Source organism: Pristis pectinata, chromosome 2 (assembly GCF_009764475.1).
Source record: "Pristis pectinata isolate sPriPec2 chromosome 2, sPriPec2.1.pri, whole genome shotgun sequence".
Taxonomy (NCBI): domain Eukaryota; kingdom Metazoa; phylum Chordata; class Chondrichthyes; order Rhinopristiformes; family Pristidae; genus Pristis; species Pristis pectinata.
The window spans coordinates 82,800,157-82,817,001 of record NC_067406.1 but is presented as its reverse complement, the minus strand read 5'-3'; the positions used below and the strand labels follow the sequence as shown (position 1 = coordinate 82,817,001).

The following is a 16,845-nucleotide window of genomic DNA, read 5'->3' as shown; positions in this document are numbered from 1 at the left end:
AACTAGGTGTCAGGCACAGCAAGGGGTGCACAGTGCACAAATAGCAGAGCGACAGAGGGAACAAATGTGAGAACAGTTAGATGGAATGCAAGCAGGAGTGGATAGATATGAGGAAGAGCTCGAGCAATTGCAGAAAGAGAAAGGCATGGGTGAGAAACCAACAGAGCAATTAAAATAGTCAAAGGATGAATTATCCAGGAATCTGGGCAAACAGGTAAATGGGACAGGGTCCGGCCGGAGAGCACTCACGGGGTGGCAGCCATGGGAATGGCTAAAGAGGAAGTTGATGAGGTAGATTGGGAAGTGCTGGACCACAAAGTTGGCAAGTGGGAATGTGCCTGCAAGCAGAAGAGGTTATACCCAGCACTGCCTTTGGGGCTGTACCTACTGAGACCAGGGAATGGCTGACTCAGAACCCTGATGACCACAGCCAGTGACTCATACTCATTAGCACCATCCATAAAGCTTTCACCTCAGGGGAGAAGCAGAGTATTCCGTCTGAGCAGCCCTCACCTAGAGTCGCATGTGTGAATGCAGGATTTTGTGTAAATTAGAAGAAAGAATTGAAATTCACCAGATGTACCCCAAAGATATTTTTATTGTGGTTAAAGCTAAATGCTTGAGAAATATGTGGGACAGTATGGCCCAGGATGTGTGGGATGGGACACAGTTGACTAATGGCAGTGCCAGTAACGGGGAGAGATATCATAAATTCAATGGGGAAGCGAGGCAGCAACTGTGGAGAAGTGAGAGTAATTGGGGGATGATAATGTTAGTAGGCCAATGAGCCGTCTATGGACCATGTTGAGCGAAAATATCAGGCCTATGTGGAATACCCGGGGCAGACAATCTGGGTGGGAAGATCCAGTCTTCCTGAAAATGCTGAAGGAAGGTCTGAGTTCAGCCCCCAGGAGGTTTTGGACTTGGGGATAGCAGTGGGATACACCTAGTCTGCAATAGCATTATGGGCCAGGGGGGATAGACCAGAGGAGGGGGAAGGGGGGTTGCAAGATGGCTGTAGTGGATGTAGCTGCTGTGAAGATGCAGGGATCTTGCTTTGTGTGCCAGCAACCAGGGTGCTTAGCGCTAGACTTGGAGATCAAAGGAGATGATAAGTAATACCTGTGGCCTCCTAGGCCAGGGGTGGAGACAGTGTTATAAAAAAGGTAATAGGTATGGAAGTTACCCACCAAAACAGGCAGAGACCATAGCAGAACTTAAATCTCTCACCCCATCAGCACCATCTCTGTAAACACTGACTGCTGACCAGATTACAGAATTAGTAAAGACAGCATCCAGCTCAGATAAAGAATGGGCAGTGGTCCTCATCGTCACACTGGTGACCCATGGATGTATACAACAACATTGTCAGGGGGCTGGAAATGTGACACGTTAGTGAACACAGGGGCATCAGTATCAATAAATGACCTAAACTTATCAACAACTGGGAAGGCTATTTATATTACAGGTGCAGTGTCTTCTTAATTACTTGCATACCTCCTCATCAGCTTGCTGTGTTTTACAAACACCCATATTCATCCGTACACCAACATTTATCGGTTTCTCAAGATTTAAGAAATATATTCTGCTTTTCTATTCTCTTAACCAAAATGAATGCACTCACATTTCCCCATACTAATAAACACCAAGGATTACTGTATGTGGCAGTAATGAACAATGTGCACTATAATTCATTAAACCTATAATGACAACACACGTCCTTTATTTATAGCATCATCAACTACAGAATGTGATCCAGGAGATGACATAAGATGCTCACTTAGGTGCTGGGGTCTGCAGGTGTTCTATGAAATAAGAACAAGAAAAGAAATATTTTACTATACAACACAGCATATATTATAAATAATAGGTCCATATTGGTGACTTCAGTGCTGTAAATTTAGTCATTTGTTCCTTCTTGGAATGAGTGTAGAGCAACAACCAGCATGTAATCCACACAATGCCTGCACCTGTAATGTGAAACACATGGTGGATTGCCAAGGAGCACACAAAGTGAGAGGCTGCAAGCGGGATTTCATGCCTGTTATTCTTCACATGAGGGGTTCTCAAGTTTCTGCTGCATATCAGGGATAGCAGTGAGCAACTTGGAAGGAGAGCTGATTGGCATTGCAGCAACTTGCCCACCCACCTCTGTGAGCTCTGATCTCCAGCTTGTCCCCTTGGGAACCAAACATTTTCTCACAGGGAACCTGCAAGGAGAGAAGATATAAAAGAATTGCCTCTGTAAAATGTTGTCTTACTTTCACAATGCAACTAAGGCAGGATTGTTATAAAGAGAATATGCTCTGGGGGTCATAGAGTATGAAATTTATATCTGGTCATAAGCCAAATTATAACTCATCAATTGGGTTGACATCCGTACTTTCAAGATAGTGCTTACTCATTGAGGTATGTTTTCATTTTCCATTATCTTTCAGGACTTTGGACAATTTGTTCATGTATACAATGACTGATAGGAAAACTGGAATTACCATAATGCTTGTAGTACAATCTGCAATGTAAAATGCATGTTTAAAATGACACTCTAAGTAGAATCAAATTTAGGTATAATACATCATTGGCAAAACTTTGAGGAGATCATCTGTGTGACGGTTATATCTATCAAGGCTTGCTTACATAATTGCTCATATCTCAAATCTTGTTTATCTATTAAATTTGCTGTTTAATTGAAACTGTTAAACTGTTGATTTTAAATTAATAATGTTAAATAGGAGACAGAAGTATTTAATGCAAACATATTATGCTGTGACTTCAAGGTATTGTGGAATGCCTTTCTCTGCATTCTATGCTTTTAACCACAGTAAAAAATGTAATACATAAAATTGATTAAGAAAGCATTTGTTTTTGATAGCATACAGTAAATTCACACAGCCTTAGAACAGATCATAGAGTATTATGGTTTATATTTCAGCTTGCAGCATAGAAAACAGCTGCATCTGATCAATTACTTTTAAGGTATCTATTATATTCTGGAAAACACATGGATTTGGGCTAAATTCATGCTTTTTTCTCATAAATGGGAAAGCAAAACAAGTAAGTGCAGTGGTCAAAGCTCCCTAATGGCTCCATATATTTTAGTTTGATCTTTCAAATATTATTCCAAATAGAGTTAGGTTAGATTTTGTAGTTAGGATACAATTAAACACTTGGGTACAGGTCCAACACCTCTTGGGAGATTTAGAGCTCATTTCAACAATTTCCAAAGGAAATGACCATAAGGATATGTCAGGCCAATTTGTGGAGAGAGTCATTGACAATCTTGTGCTGACTGCATTAAAATGCAAGCTGCTGGAGGAACTGAGTGGGTTATGTATCTGTAGAGGGAAATCATCCAGGTGAAGGGTCTTGACCCAAAACATTGACTATTCTTCCTTCTAAAGACATTGCCTGACCTGCTGAGTTCCCCCAGTAGCCTGTTTTTCCCTTCCAGATTCAGCATCTGCAGTCCCTTGTGTCTCCTTGCACCAACTGCATGGTTGGTTAGCAACTTGCATCAGGTGTGTGCCTTTTCTTCTGCTGCTTCTAGGGGTAAGGTTAAGAATAAAATATTTCCACACCTGGGGAATGATTTTATCAATGAAAGTTTTGTTGGCTTTGTTAACTATTGAGAGAATGCTCACCACTTATTAAGTACTGGACTCTTAATCTGGAAGTTTGGAGTCCATCAAATCAGTTGGGAAATGTAAATTCAATATTTTTAAATTAATTTATAGAATGTAGGCATTGCTAAAAAGGACAGTATTTATTGCCCATTCCTAAATGCTGCTGACAAAGTAGTGGTGAGCCACTTTATTGAACCATTCTGGGGAAGATACTACCACAATACAGGTTAGGCAGGGAGTTCTAGGATTTAAATCAGATACAATGAAGGAATGGCTATATATCTCCAGATTAGGAAGGAGCCCTTGTTCTTGTATGCTGCAGAGGTCTCAGGTTTGGAGAACCTTTCGGAGTAACTGTACTGCATGTTGTAGATTGTAGAACTGCAGCGACTGTGCATCAGTGGTGGAGGGAATGAATGTTCAGAATGTCTATGGTGTCACAGTGGCACAACTAGTCGAGCCACTGCCTCATGGTGCCAGAGACTAGGGTTCAGTCTTGACCTCAAGTCTTGTTTGCATGGAGTTTGCACATTCTCCCTGCGACTGCATGGGTTTCCATTGGGTTCTGTTTTCTCCCATATCCAAAAGACATGCAGGTTGGTAGGTTAATTGGCCACTGTAAGTTGTCCTGCAATATGTAGGTGAGTGGTAGAATATGGGGGGAGTTGATGAGAAAGTGGAGAGAATGAAATATAGGGTTAATGTAAGATTAGCATAAGTGGGAGATTGATGGTTGGCATGGACTCAGTGGGCTGAAGGGCCTGTATCCATGCTGAATGACTCTATAAATGGTGGAGAGACAATCAAGTGAGCTCTTTTTTACTGGATGGTGTTAAGCCACATGAGTGCTTTTGGAGTTGCAGTCATCCAGGTAAATTGGAAATAATCCATTGCACTTTTAACCTGTGCCTTGCAGATGGTGAAAGACTTTGGAGAGGCAGGAGGCAAGTCACTTATGGTGGGATGCCCAGTCTCTGACCTGAGCATGTAGCCATCAGATTTATATGTCTGGTCCAATTAAGCTTCTGGTCAATGATAACCTAACACATAAATGGTGGGAAACTAAATAATGCTAATGTTGAATGTCAAGGGTTAGTGGAGACTGTCATTGCCAAGCATTTCCAGGGCACAAATGTTTTGCCTTGTATCAACTCACGTCTGAATTTTTATGCCTTACTGCATGCAGGCACAGAATGATTCATTACTGAAGCTGTGAATGGAATTAAACACTGTGAAATCATCAGGGAACCTCACAATTTCTGACCTTATGACAGAAAGTCCTCTCAGCCCCAGGACATTGTTACTGGAATTCCTCAGATAATCTCCAAAGCTGAAGCACCTTCATCCACCAACAACCCCACAGTTGTCTTGGTTTGTGCACAAAGTAATTCCAACCAGTTGGAGTGTTTTCCTCTTGATTCCCATTGAATTCAGTTTTAGCAGGGTTTCATTAGGTTACATGGTCAAATACCATCTCTATGTCACGGGCAGTCACTCTCAACTCACCTCTGGATTTCAGCTCTTCTGTCCATGTGTGGACAAAGGTTGTAATGGGCTCTTGGCAAAACCCAAAGTGAGCATTAGTGAGCAGGTTAATTTTGAATAAATACCTCTTGCTTGCAATTTCTTGTATGGCTTTGCTGATGATTGAGAATTATTCATTGGATGGTAATTAGCTGGATTTAACTCACTGTTCAAATCGCACCCTGTGTAAATTTCCAGGCATTAGCATTTTATAACACTGGCAGCTACCCAACACTGGAGGTGTGGCTGAATCTGGAATGTTTACACAATGCATTAATAATAATGAAAATATCACAATTCACAACCTTTAAATGAAATGTACTGTCTAGATCGGTTAATGTCTTTTGATGAAGACAGGATATATTTGACAAGTGCCTCAAGGCTCCTGCATTAATCCGTCTACTCACTAACTCTTGTATATGAAGGCGTTTGTTTGTTATTGTATGTACCCTCAACTTAGCTTCTCCACTTGCAGTGCAAAAGATACAAAACATAAAGTGGACTTGAATTGGAAGAGGGCCCAGAATCTGTAAAGCATTAACTGCTTTAAAGAGACCATACTTGTTCTGATTTGCCATGAGAGCAGAAACATATAAGGGAAAAGAAAAACTGGCGGTCTCCTTCTAACTTAGGCCAATGACATCCTGCTGTTTAAATAACGTTATTCTTGTCAGCAAGTGAATATTGGAAAGAATCCAACAAAAGCTAACAACAGGCTACAAACTCAACTCCATAGCTCTTTGTAGTTTTTGATGTAAGGGTCCAACAATGGTGACCGATGCTTGCAACATTAATGCCTGCCAGAAGTATCCAGATTGTTGCACTGCAGTAACATCTTTTAATCTCCTTTCAACATTGGCATCCATCTAAGGTGACAGCAATCTGAATTTCCACTGCAGCCCTCTAGAGATAGTGGGATCATGGACAAGTGAGATGTGAGTAGGAGAATTAATTATACAGGCAGGGTTGGCTCCCATGATTTCTGCCCTGCTGTTGGCCATAAATTCTGTAGTGACCACTCAAATATCCAATTATGTCAAGTACTGCCCCTGCCAAATAGCTGCCCCTGATTGTGCGCCTGCTTTTCCTACAAAAGAATAGGAAGTGTATGAGTAAATTCTGGACCATCTTTGACAGATGTTGGTGTGCTGCCTGGGCCAGCATGCCAAATGTGCACGGGTATTACCTTTAAATGTCGAAAGTGAGATTTGATTGAGAAAAGATTTTTAGTGGGTAAATGATGGAATATGGAGAACTGAGTTAGTAGTGTCTGGGTCTGAGATTAATGGAACAATTTTGGTTTGTGACATTCGCAGACCTTAACCACACATGAGGTCATTGAACTCCTTGCTGCACTATATCAAGATCCTCAGGGCTTGAGTTCTGACGCTGAGAGCCACAGCTTATGGTTCCCATTACCTGCTTAATGCATAATGGAGGGTCTCTAGCCATGCTGTGAAATGAGGACAGCTCTCCTCCTCTAAACTTCCTGCATCAAGGCCTCCTGTGCAGAATTGGAAAAGCTGTGGAGCCTGCTGACTCTTGGATAATGCCATTATTCAATGCCTCCGAAGTCAGCTTCAGTTCTAGAAAGCAGGATAGCTTAGAGTAGTGCAGGATAGTTTTATTAAGTTCCAGCCAGTCACCGATTTGGATCATCTACTAATACTATAACCAATAAACAACATGATTAGTGCTGGTTTAAATTACTAAAATATGCGGGAAGCATGCATTTGGTCAAACAAGCAAGGGTTAATCACATAACGTGACCCTCATGCCTCTTTTCGGAGGTTATCATATTAGGGGTGTGTTCAATGAATGTTCAGCACTGACTGTTTATCTTTCGGTCACAGACCTTGAAATGTTGACTCTTTCTCTTTCCATAGATGTTGCCAGTCCTGTTGAGTTTTTTCAGCATTTTTTGTTTTTGTTCAGATTTCCAGCTTCAGCAGTTTTATCCTATTTTCATTTTTCCCTCCCCCCTTTTCTTGTTTTACTAGGCCTGAAATGACAACTTGCCAGAATCAACTGCACCTGGGACAAGATAACACTTTCACTTGCGTCGTTCTCACCAAATGTCACAGACACTGTGGTATAGCTATTCAAACTAAGAAGGATGTTGACTGTGACCTTGAAACGGTAGAACTGGATGAGTCATTTTCTTCAAATCTGTGTTCCGAGATCTGGACTGTACAGAGTTATTTATAAAGGATTGTTATTTGTCTAGATGAGGCAGTTGAGGTTGCCTAAATTTCTTGCACCACCTAGCTTGTGTTGTGGAGCAGTATACTCCCAGAACTCACTGTTCTATAAGGAAGCTTCTTTAGTAAACTACCCATCATATAATGCATGCCAATGCAGGGTATTAGCAGATTTGCTTTCAAGGCAGTGATTCACACAACTTATTTCCCCCCAGAGGCTTTCAGTGGACATAATGAGTGAGGACCTTTGCTGGAAAAGGCAAAATGCTTGAGCCAAAGTATTGCCTTAGTTCACCTTGTGCAGGAGTGGCAATACTCGGCCCAGTCAGCTAACCACAACTATAACTGAACATTTGCATCTAAAGAATCCTGAGAGCCTCAAACCCCAGAAATAGCTTCCATTTTTCATATATTTAGAAGGACCTGAAAGGCCCAAAAAATGTCAGAGATCCTTACAAGATCTAGGCCAGGTTCAGACTGTTAGGCTCTGTATTTGCTGGCTGGTAGGCTGGTAAACACTTTATCACTGGCTGCTTGGGAAATACTAGGCCCCGGCTGTGGGAAATCCCAGCCCAGGAGGTCACTCCTTCTATCACATACTTTGAGAAATAAAGGATAACATTAGGGCAAACAGAGGATCTGCCTCCAAATAAGACTCATGGAATTTAACTCGAAAATGGGGCTCAGATTGGCAGGGTACCTACCTTCTACTACCCCTATGGTGTGATTATTTCAAAGGGCAGAAGAATTCCAGGAGCCTTACAAATAAATGGAAAATTACAGAAAACCTGGAGGCAACAGATCTTGTTCATATGGGTCAGATACAAACTTATTGGAACATGTACTACAATGAAAGTGTGACTAATATACTAGAAAGCTGGCCTTTTGGAATGGATCCAGCTACAACACGCGTGCTGAATAGTACAGCAACAAGTAAGGCAACATTTGTAGAAATGGAAATGTAACTGGATTACAGGGTTCACAGCATGAATTAAATGTTTATATTCCATCCTCATAGATTCAAGTGATATTGAGGCACATTGTAATTTATTGGCAGAAGCCCATGTTTTAACAATTGGATTTGTTTAAATGTTGCACCCAATATTAGTAGGAATGTTGTCACTGGAGAGTTGTGTAACAGGATGCTGATCATACTTTCTCACAGTAGGAGATTGTGACTCATTCAACCTCATTTCCTTCCTGCTTAACCTACCAAGCCTTGAATAAAGACTGAGATCACGGTGTGGACTTGTGACAGGTGATTCTTACAGGGTGGAAGTGGTGTGACCTTGGGTATTGTGTGACCATTAATATGCTCATTTAAGTTGTATTTCTGGGCTCACACTAGCTGCCATTCAGTCCATGAGCTCACAATGTAAAAAATGGGCAAAAGTTGTGCTCGCTGAGGCAAGAATTAAAGGGACATTGCATTTATGATGGCGCAATTGTGGCAAATAGCCTTTTTGTGTCTGCACTCATTAGTTTGATGCTGTACACTGCTACAATGGTAACATCTCTTTAGGTTGTCCTTTCCTTTTCCCAAAGGCACAATAGAGCCAGTCCACAAATTGTTAATACTCTGAGCCTTTGCCAGATGATGCTGCAACTCCTGACCTTGCTTAACCAGTTTCCATTGCCTGGGCAATACAAAATACCTGCCTGAAATTCACTTTCTTCCTTATCAGCAGTCTCCTTTGAGTGCATGCCTTGGATCCCTCAAGCTATGTGATGCCACAGCATTTCCTCCAAACACGTACCAGTGTCTGCAATTCAGCTTAAATCTATGGCACAAACCACAACAATCTTTTCCCATGCTGAACTTGTGTGGGACTAGAGATGGGGAACTCATCCTGTACAACTCGTTTAACCAAGTCTTCAAATGTTCTGTCTCCTGGTTTAGCTGGAGCCAGGAAGTTTTTTTAAAATCAACTTGCAGATCTTAACGCCTATAGCAGTGAACAAAAATGGACTATTTCCTTCCTTTGGCAAACTCATTTGCAGTGAAAAATGTGTTCCATCATTTCCATGTATTCAATCCATGACTGAACCAAACTCTTAAAAATAATTAATATCAATTGTGATCACCCTGATTTGTCCATGAAACAGTACAATTGGTGCATGCACAAGCCACTAAATCTGTGAAATTTGTTTTGGTCTCAGTGTGAAAGAATCATGAAATCTTACAGGAGGCACGCAAGACACATTCATGAAAGTAACCTGGATTGTGCAAAAGGATATATAAACGTACGAACATTTCAGTTAGCAGGAATACACCAACCAGTCCCTCAAGCCTGCTCTGGTATTTAAGATCATGGCTGATGTTACTGTAATTTCAACTCTGCATTTCTGGTGCTTATTGTAACCTTTTATTGCCTTGCTTATCCAGCATCTGTCTGCCTCAACCTTATAATTATTCAAAAACATGCTTCCATCATCCTTTGAGGAAGACAGTTCCATAGATTCACAACCGTCTGAGAAAAAAAAAACACCTCACTTCTGCCTTAGGTGGGTGCCACCTTATTTTAAAAAAGTGATTCCATTTTTTTAGATTCTCCCACAAGATGAAAAATTCTTTCCATATCCACCCTGACAAATCCCTCAGTATCTTATATGTTTCAGTCAAGTCTCCTCTCACTCTTCTAAACTCCAGCAGGTACAAGCCTGGCTTGTCCAGCCTTTCCACATGAGACAACCCATTAATTCCAGAGATTAGCCCAGTAATAGCCTGCCACCACTTTGATTTTCAGCCCACCCAAACCTTATCCCCTTAACCATTGCATGTAGTTACTAATGGGTGTCTACTATCATCATCCACCTGTTGCAACCATCCCGAGATTGTGGCAGTAGTTCATATTGTAGTGGGGTAAATATTCAATGTCATTTTTTGGAGGGAAAGAGCTTATCAAAGGAGTTCTGCTCCTGGGTATCAACCAAGATCTAAAAAAATCAAATCATTCTTTCTTTTCAGGCGATTTTATATTTTCCCACTTTACACTCCAGTAGACAGAAAGAACCTCCCTCTTCAACCCGCTTTACATTTTTACTGTTTCTTCAGGTGCAGCAACACTTTGGTTTTCCTCCATGGTTACAGCAAGCTCCCGCTTGTAGACTGTTCCCATACAGGAAGACAGGCCAGGTGTTTAACAGAATCAAAGCAATGTCCTGAGGTTCTGCTCTGCCACTGCACTGTCAATGAAGAGAGGATCCAGGCCCACATCACCCACTGGCAATCTCACTGTGCATCTGTGACTTGGAGGGAGAGGGAGGTGAGAAAGGGTGAGGGTTGGTGCCAACCTAAACTCATTAAAGCTCCCCCAGCAGGGTCAAAGTGCTCAAGACATTAACTAATGAACAATGAAGTCAATGAAATTAAACCTTGGAAATGGAGTAATTCTGTCTACTGCATTGTATGTTTATCATATGTGTCCAAGAATGAATTTCTACCCCCTATTCCCTTATGGTGATGTCGACTGGGCCATTACATTGGCTTGGACACTAAAAAAAATTCCTCTGCACGGATTCAAATGGTAACTTTGGATCTTTTACATCCAGCTGAACAGCTAAGCCTTATACGAGTTCCTCCACCTGATCTGAGAGACCATCCCAAACCTCCTTCCAGCAACTTTACCGTTCCTTTAATCCCGCAGATGGTTTTCTACTGCAAGAACCTCCACGTCTGCCTGCTGGCCAGATGCAGGTTCCTACTGTTTCAGGTAGGCAATGCAGTGAGGACATGCAGAGGAGGTCTAGGAGTTAAGCTGCCTGCGTCAAAGCCGAACGTCTTATCTAAAAGATAGGCCTCCAGCAATGCAGCACCTGCATTTACACCAATTCTCCAGGGCTTCTACTGTTTGACTGGTTGGTGGGATTTTTTTTATACAAGATATCTTTATTAGTCACATGTACATTAAAACACACAGTGAAATGAGGGCAGCCCGGAAGTGTCACCACGCTTCCGGCGCCAACATGGCATGCCCACAACTTCTTAACCCATATATCTTTGGAATGTGGAAGGAAATCTCTCTTCTCTCCTCTTCCATCGGGTAGAAGATACAGGAGCCTGAGGGCATGTACCAACAGACTTAAGGACAGCTTCCACCCCACTGTGATAAGACTATTGAATGGTTCCCTTATACAATGAGATGGACTATGACCTCACGATCTACCTTGTTGTGACCTTGCACCTTATTGCACTGCACTTTCTCTGTAGCTGTGACACTTTACTCTGTACTGTTATTGTTTTTACCTGTACTACATCAATGCACTCTGTACTAACTCAATGTAACTGCACTGTGTAATGAATTGACCTGTATGATCAGTTTGTAAGACAAGCTTTTCACTGTACCTCGGTACAAGTGACAATCAGAAACCAATACCAATACCAAAACCGGAGCACCTGGAGGAAACCCATGCAGACACGGGGAGAACGTACAAACTCCTTACAGACAACGGCAAGAATTGAACCGAGGTCGCTGGCGCTGTAATAGTGTTATGCTAACCTCTACACTACCAATTTCAGAGAACCATGGTAGAAACTGCTGCTGTAGATGTTGCCATGCTCATACCACAGCGGCAGCTTTACAGCTATTCTGTTTACAGGCGTCACGGAGGTGCAAAAGAACAGAGGGAGAATGAGAACACTGCATAAAATAGGGCAGGAGTGAATGTAAGAGACAATAGGTTTCAAGCAGCATCTGTGGATGCAAAAGGTGTAAGTTGAATTTTTGGGTTGAAGGGGTCTTGACCCAAAATATCAACTTACACCTTTTACCTCTGTAGATGCTGCATAACACCCACTGAGTTCTTCCAGCATTGTTTTTTTCATTCCAGATCCAGCGTCTGCAGTCTCTTTTGTCTTCAGAGACAACAGGTATTTGTCACTTAGTGTAGTGTAGGAAGAGGAGAAAAATAAATGAGGAATATTGCAAGCAATAGGAAGACAAGAACTGGAACTCTGAGGGAAAGAAATAAATCAGAAAGAAGAAAACAGACTTGTGGGGGAAGAGCATCATGTGTAACAAATGATAAAACAATTTATTCTAAACAGGTGTTCAATTCCGCTGCACACTAGAAGAGGAAAGAAAACACAAGTAGAAGATATGAAAGAAAGAAAATGCTCAAAACTATAATGTTGAGAGAATTAAAACCGACCTGAATCACCCAAATCCTCCAAAAATAGTGTGAAAACTAGACAGAGGCTCAAACTTGGTATCAAGACCAAGAAGGGAAGTTGAATTGATTTAGCAGCTTATCACATCCATGGAATGTTCTAAAACAGTACGAAACAAGGAATTACTTTCCTGGTGGAGTCGCTGCTGTTCATTACATGTTCCATTGCCATCGGCTTTAGTGCAGCAAGATCCCTCAAACCTCACATGAAACAAATAGCTTGGCAGTTTCATTTTTAGGTGCTGACTGAGGAAAGAAATTCTGAAAACCTCAAGCTATTTTTTTTGCGGTATCACAGAACATGTGCTCCAGTTTCCTGACTGCTGCCTTAACGGACTTGTTTTAAGCTGTGAGCAGTGGACTGTCATAAATACATACGAGGTTATTTTGTGCTGAATATTGCAATCGATTTTCAGGCTTTAAATGTGCACACATTTGGAGCAAAGCAGTCAGAAGAATCATCTAGGACAGCATAGCTTGCTTATGTTCTGGAGGCTCAGCTGACAGTGGATGAAAGGGCAGCGAGTGAAGGGAAGCTGTGGTATTGAAATCAACTGGCAGATAGACAGAGAGTCCAAGTTGAGGAAGAGCAGTCACAGCAGGCAGTACTATCTGGAGACTGGCTTATGAACAGATAAGCAGAGATTCAGCAATCTATCACCATGCATGATTCTGAGCAGCAGACAATCTTGGCAATGCTGTGATTCTTATCTGACAGGTGCACTAGGTATTACTTGTATCTGTGCTCTGAGCTCAGATCTGATTTGCTATCTTGTTATAAAATTTTAGAATAATGGAGTAATGATTATGTGCAGGCACATTCAAACCTCAAATAATGGTGACACCCACTTCACACTTATCTAAGGCCCTGCCATTTTCTATGCAAGACTAGTTCCCCCTCCAGTCGTTTATCTCAGAGTTGCTAACCATTCCTTTGTAAGCCAATACTAGCCTCCTGCAGATTTCAGTCTGCCAATTGATAGACAGCCCGTCAATTGGGAGTTAATGGATGGCATCAATTTATAAATATTGCTTGTGCTCAGAAACATCTTAAAACTATTAAAATCAAGTGACTAAAATAAAAGCTATTGAAAAGATTTTAATAAGTTTATTTTTATTTTGAAATAATTAAATACATGCTGCTAAAGCAAAGGATATTTTTCAGTCACTAAAGTCCATGCCCACTTGATTGTCACTCCGATTTAAAGGTTAATCTACTGGCGCCGAGAATAATCTTCTATTTTGCTGATTTGATGAGCAGCTTCAACTTGCTTGGCTTAGATCAATAGTTTATAATTCTGTGCCTGAATTAGTCTTTGCGTGCACTAAAACTCCCATAGTCCACCTCTGACTATTTGGAAATCCCAGTGGTTCAGTATCTGGCTCATAAGGTACCGTTTGCCACATTCCCTTTCAACTCACTGGGGTCTGGGCTGCCATGCTCTCCTTAATACATACAAGTCCCTGTTCCTATGCTTCTTTTCACTCATCGTGGTCCCACTTCCTGCACTCCCTTTGCACTCATCAGGGCCCTGGTTCCAGCATTCCCTTTCAACTCATCTGGTTCACTGGAAAACTTAATGATTTTTTAATAAAAGAGTACTGTGAATATAAAGGAAGCAGGAAAGACTTTAAGCAAGGCATCAGGAGAGCTAAAAGGGACCATGAAATGTCCTTGGCTAGTAGGATTAAGGAAAATCCCAAGGAATTTTATATATACGTTAAAAACAAGAGGGTGGCTAGGGAAAGGGTAGGTCCACTCAAGGGCAAAGGGGGGAATTTATGCCTGGAGCAAGAGGAAGTGGGCAAGTTACTATATGAGTACTTCACATCAGCATTCACCAAGGAGAAGGGCAAGGATGATAGTCAGATAGTATGTTGATATTCTATTGCATGTTGATATTAAGGAGGAGGTGGTGTTGGGTCTCTTGAAAAACATTAAGGTGGATAAGTCTCTAAGCCCTGATGGGATCCATCGTAGGACACTGTGGGAGACGAGGCAGGTGATTGCTGGGGTCTTGACAGAACTTTGGATCCTCTTTAGCCACAGGCAAGGTCCCAGAAGATTGCAGAATCGCCAATGATGTTCCTTTGTTTAAGAAGGGCATTCGGGATAATCCAAAAAAAATAGGCCAATGAGTCTTATATCGGTGGTATGGAAGATATTAGAGAAGATTCTTAGGGATAGGATTTACCTGCATTTGGGAAGGTGAGGTCTTGCACATTGGGATGTCAGATGTAAGAGGAAAGTATATAAATAAATGGCAGCACCTTTAAGAGCAAATCCATAGCTCCCTGAAAGTGGCAACACAAGTGGTTAGGGTGGTAAAGAAGGCATATGGCTTGCTTGCCTTCATTAGTCACGGCACTGAGTATAAAAATTGGCAAGTCATTTTGTAGCTTTATGAAGCTTTTATTTAGGCCACATTTGGAGTACTGTGTGCAGTTCTGGTCCCCACATTACAGGAAGGACTTGGAGGTTTTGGAGAGACTGCAGAAGTTGTTCACAGGATGTTGCCTGGATGAGGGAGTACTGGCTATAAAGGAGAGGTTGGACAAACTTTAATTTTTCTTTGCTGGAGCACTGGAAGGGGCGACCTGATAGAGGTTTATAAAATTATGAGAGGCATAGATAGGGGAGATAGAGTCTTTTTCCCAGGATGGATACAATTATGGCGTAAAATTGAAATTCTTTTTTAATGAATGACCTACCTTTGTCTCCTGCTCCGCAGGCACACTGAGGTCTGAGATCCCAGGCCTGGTCTGACCCGGGCATTCCCAAGCTTGGCTGGGCCCTGCGACTGGACCCTGCATGGTGACAGAGAGAGGCGGCACCACCGGCCGTTCGGCAAGTGCCAGACCTCCGCTCTCGGCACTGGGATGGACGGATGTGCGGCGTTCGTTGAAGTTTCAGTGGCTGACAGACAGCGGGTCCAACCGGAAAGCCTTGGACTCTTTGCCCAGTATTCTTGAGCGTTTCCACTTTACAATGAGAGTTCTCAACAAGTTTTTTTTAAATCCTAAAATATTTTAAGTATATCAACAGCCCTATTTAAAAAAAATCTAAATTAATAAATACGTCAACCTTTCGCAGTCATTAGCCCGCCATTGAAGTGAGTGAGGGAAACGTCAGGAACATCCCGGGGCAGGTTATCCATGCGGATCTGCAACCTCTCGCTTCTGTGGGAAGAGTAGGATTTGGACCGGGGGAGGGGAGAAACTTCACTGCTGGAGCCGGGAGAAGGACTCCTGCCTCACGCCGTGAGCAGGAGGTCCCGCTGAAGCCGGTGAGGTGAGTTGGCCAAAGAGCAGCGAACTTCCCACAGCGACGCTGGGACTTGCGTTGGCGGGCACGCGCGCGGAAATCCCGAAGAGAAATGTTGGCTTCTTCCCGAAATTCCAGGCGTAAAGTTTCTTGTTAAAACAATGAAGTGTCAGTGAAAGCCACAGCAAAGTCAGTAGGTTAAGTTTGTTGTTGAATTGCCTTCGCCCCGTGGGATCTGAGGTTGAATCCAGGCCAAGCGAACGAGGGCTGATTTTAGTCACCACTCTCATTGGGAATTTGCCACAGTTGGAAGCATAAAAAGAATGGGAAGAATACCTCTGAATTCCTATCATGTGGCTCTCACGTACGTGTGGCTCCTTTCATGTTGTGGCTCAATGATGGAAGAAAAATTTGAAAGAAAATCCATCCAGTGCCCATCTGTTAATGCTTTAATTCTTTCCCCTGCATCAAACTTTGCAAATCTAGTTTGCAAAGGAATGTCCACAATTTAAGTCTTTGGCTGCCATAACATGTGTTTTCAATATGTGGTGGGGGAAAAGCCAATGATATTTGGGAAGTTGTTTGGCATATTGTTTCAAAATATTTCCTGCTTGCATTAAAAGAATTATTGCACAAACTGTTGTACCAGGATGACATTTAAAAAAAAATGATCCTAACATAATTACAGTTCAGAACATTCTGAACTGCTGATGTCAGGTGACAAAGGGAAAGATTCACTGCTGTTCCACCAGCTGGTTTGGTTCTGGTCCAACTGGGTTCAGGTGCTTCAGTCAGAGAGTCCAAGTAATATTCTAGGAACTTGGGCACAAAAATCTAGGCAGGCACAAAAATCTAGGCTGGCACTGCAATGTAGTGCTTAAGGAGTGCTGCATTGTCAGGGATAATATCTTCCAAATAGGATCTTAAACTGAGATCCTGACTGTCTTCCCAAATGGATGTGAATAATCACATTGTGTTGTCGAGGAGCAGGGGTGATACCAAGGCTGTTCTGGCAAATAGAAATTGGAGAATGTTGGTTAAATTACTGTATCCAGAGCACTGA

At 42.1% G+C, this 16,845-nt stretch overlaps 1 long non-coding RNA gene across 1 annotated transcript; it reads right to left on the bottom strand.

Annotated features, from left to right (window-relative positions):
- Positions 1-1,705: 1,705 nt before the first annotated feature.
- LOC127567303 (uncharacterized) lies at positions 1,706-16,016 on the bottom strand. The gene is made up of 3 exons (XR_007955859.1): positions 15,230-16,016; positions 2,150-2,210; positions 1,706-1,805 (listed from the first exon to the last, which is right to left on the bottom strand). It is a non-coding gene; the product is annotated as an uncharacterized LOC127567303 (long non-coding RNA).
- Between the last annotated feature and the right edge of the window lie 829 nt (positions 16,017-16,845).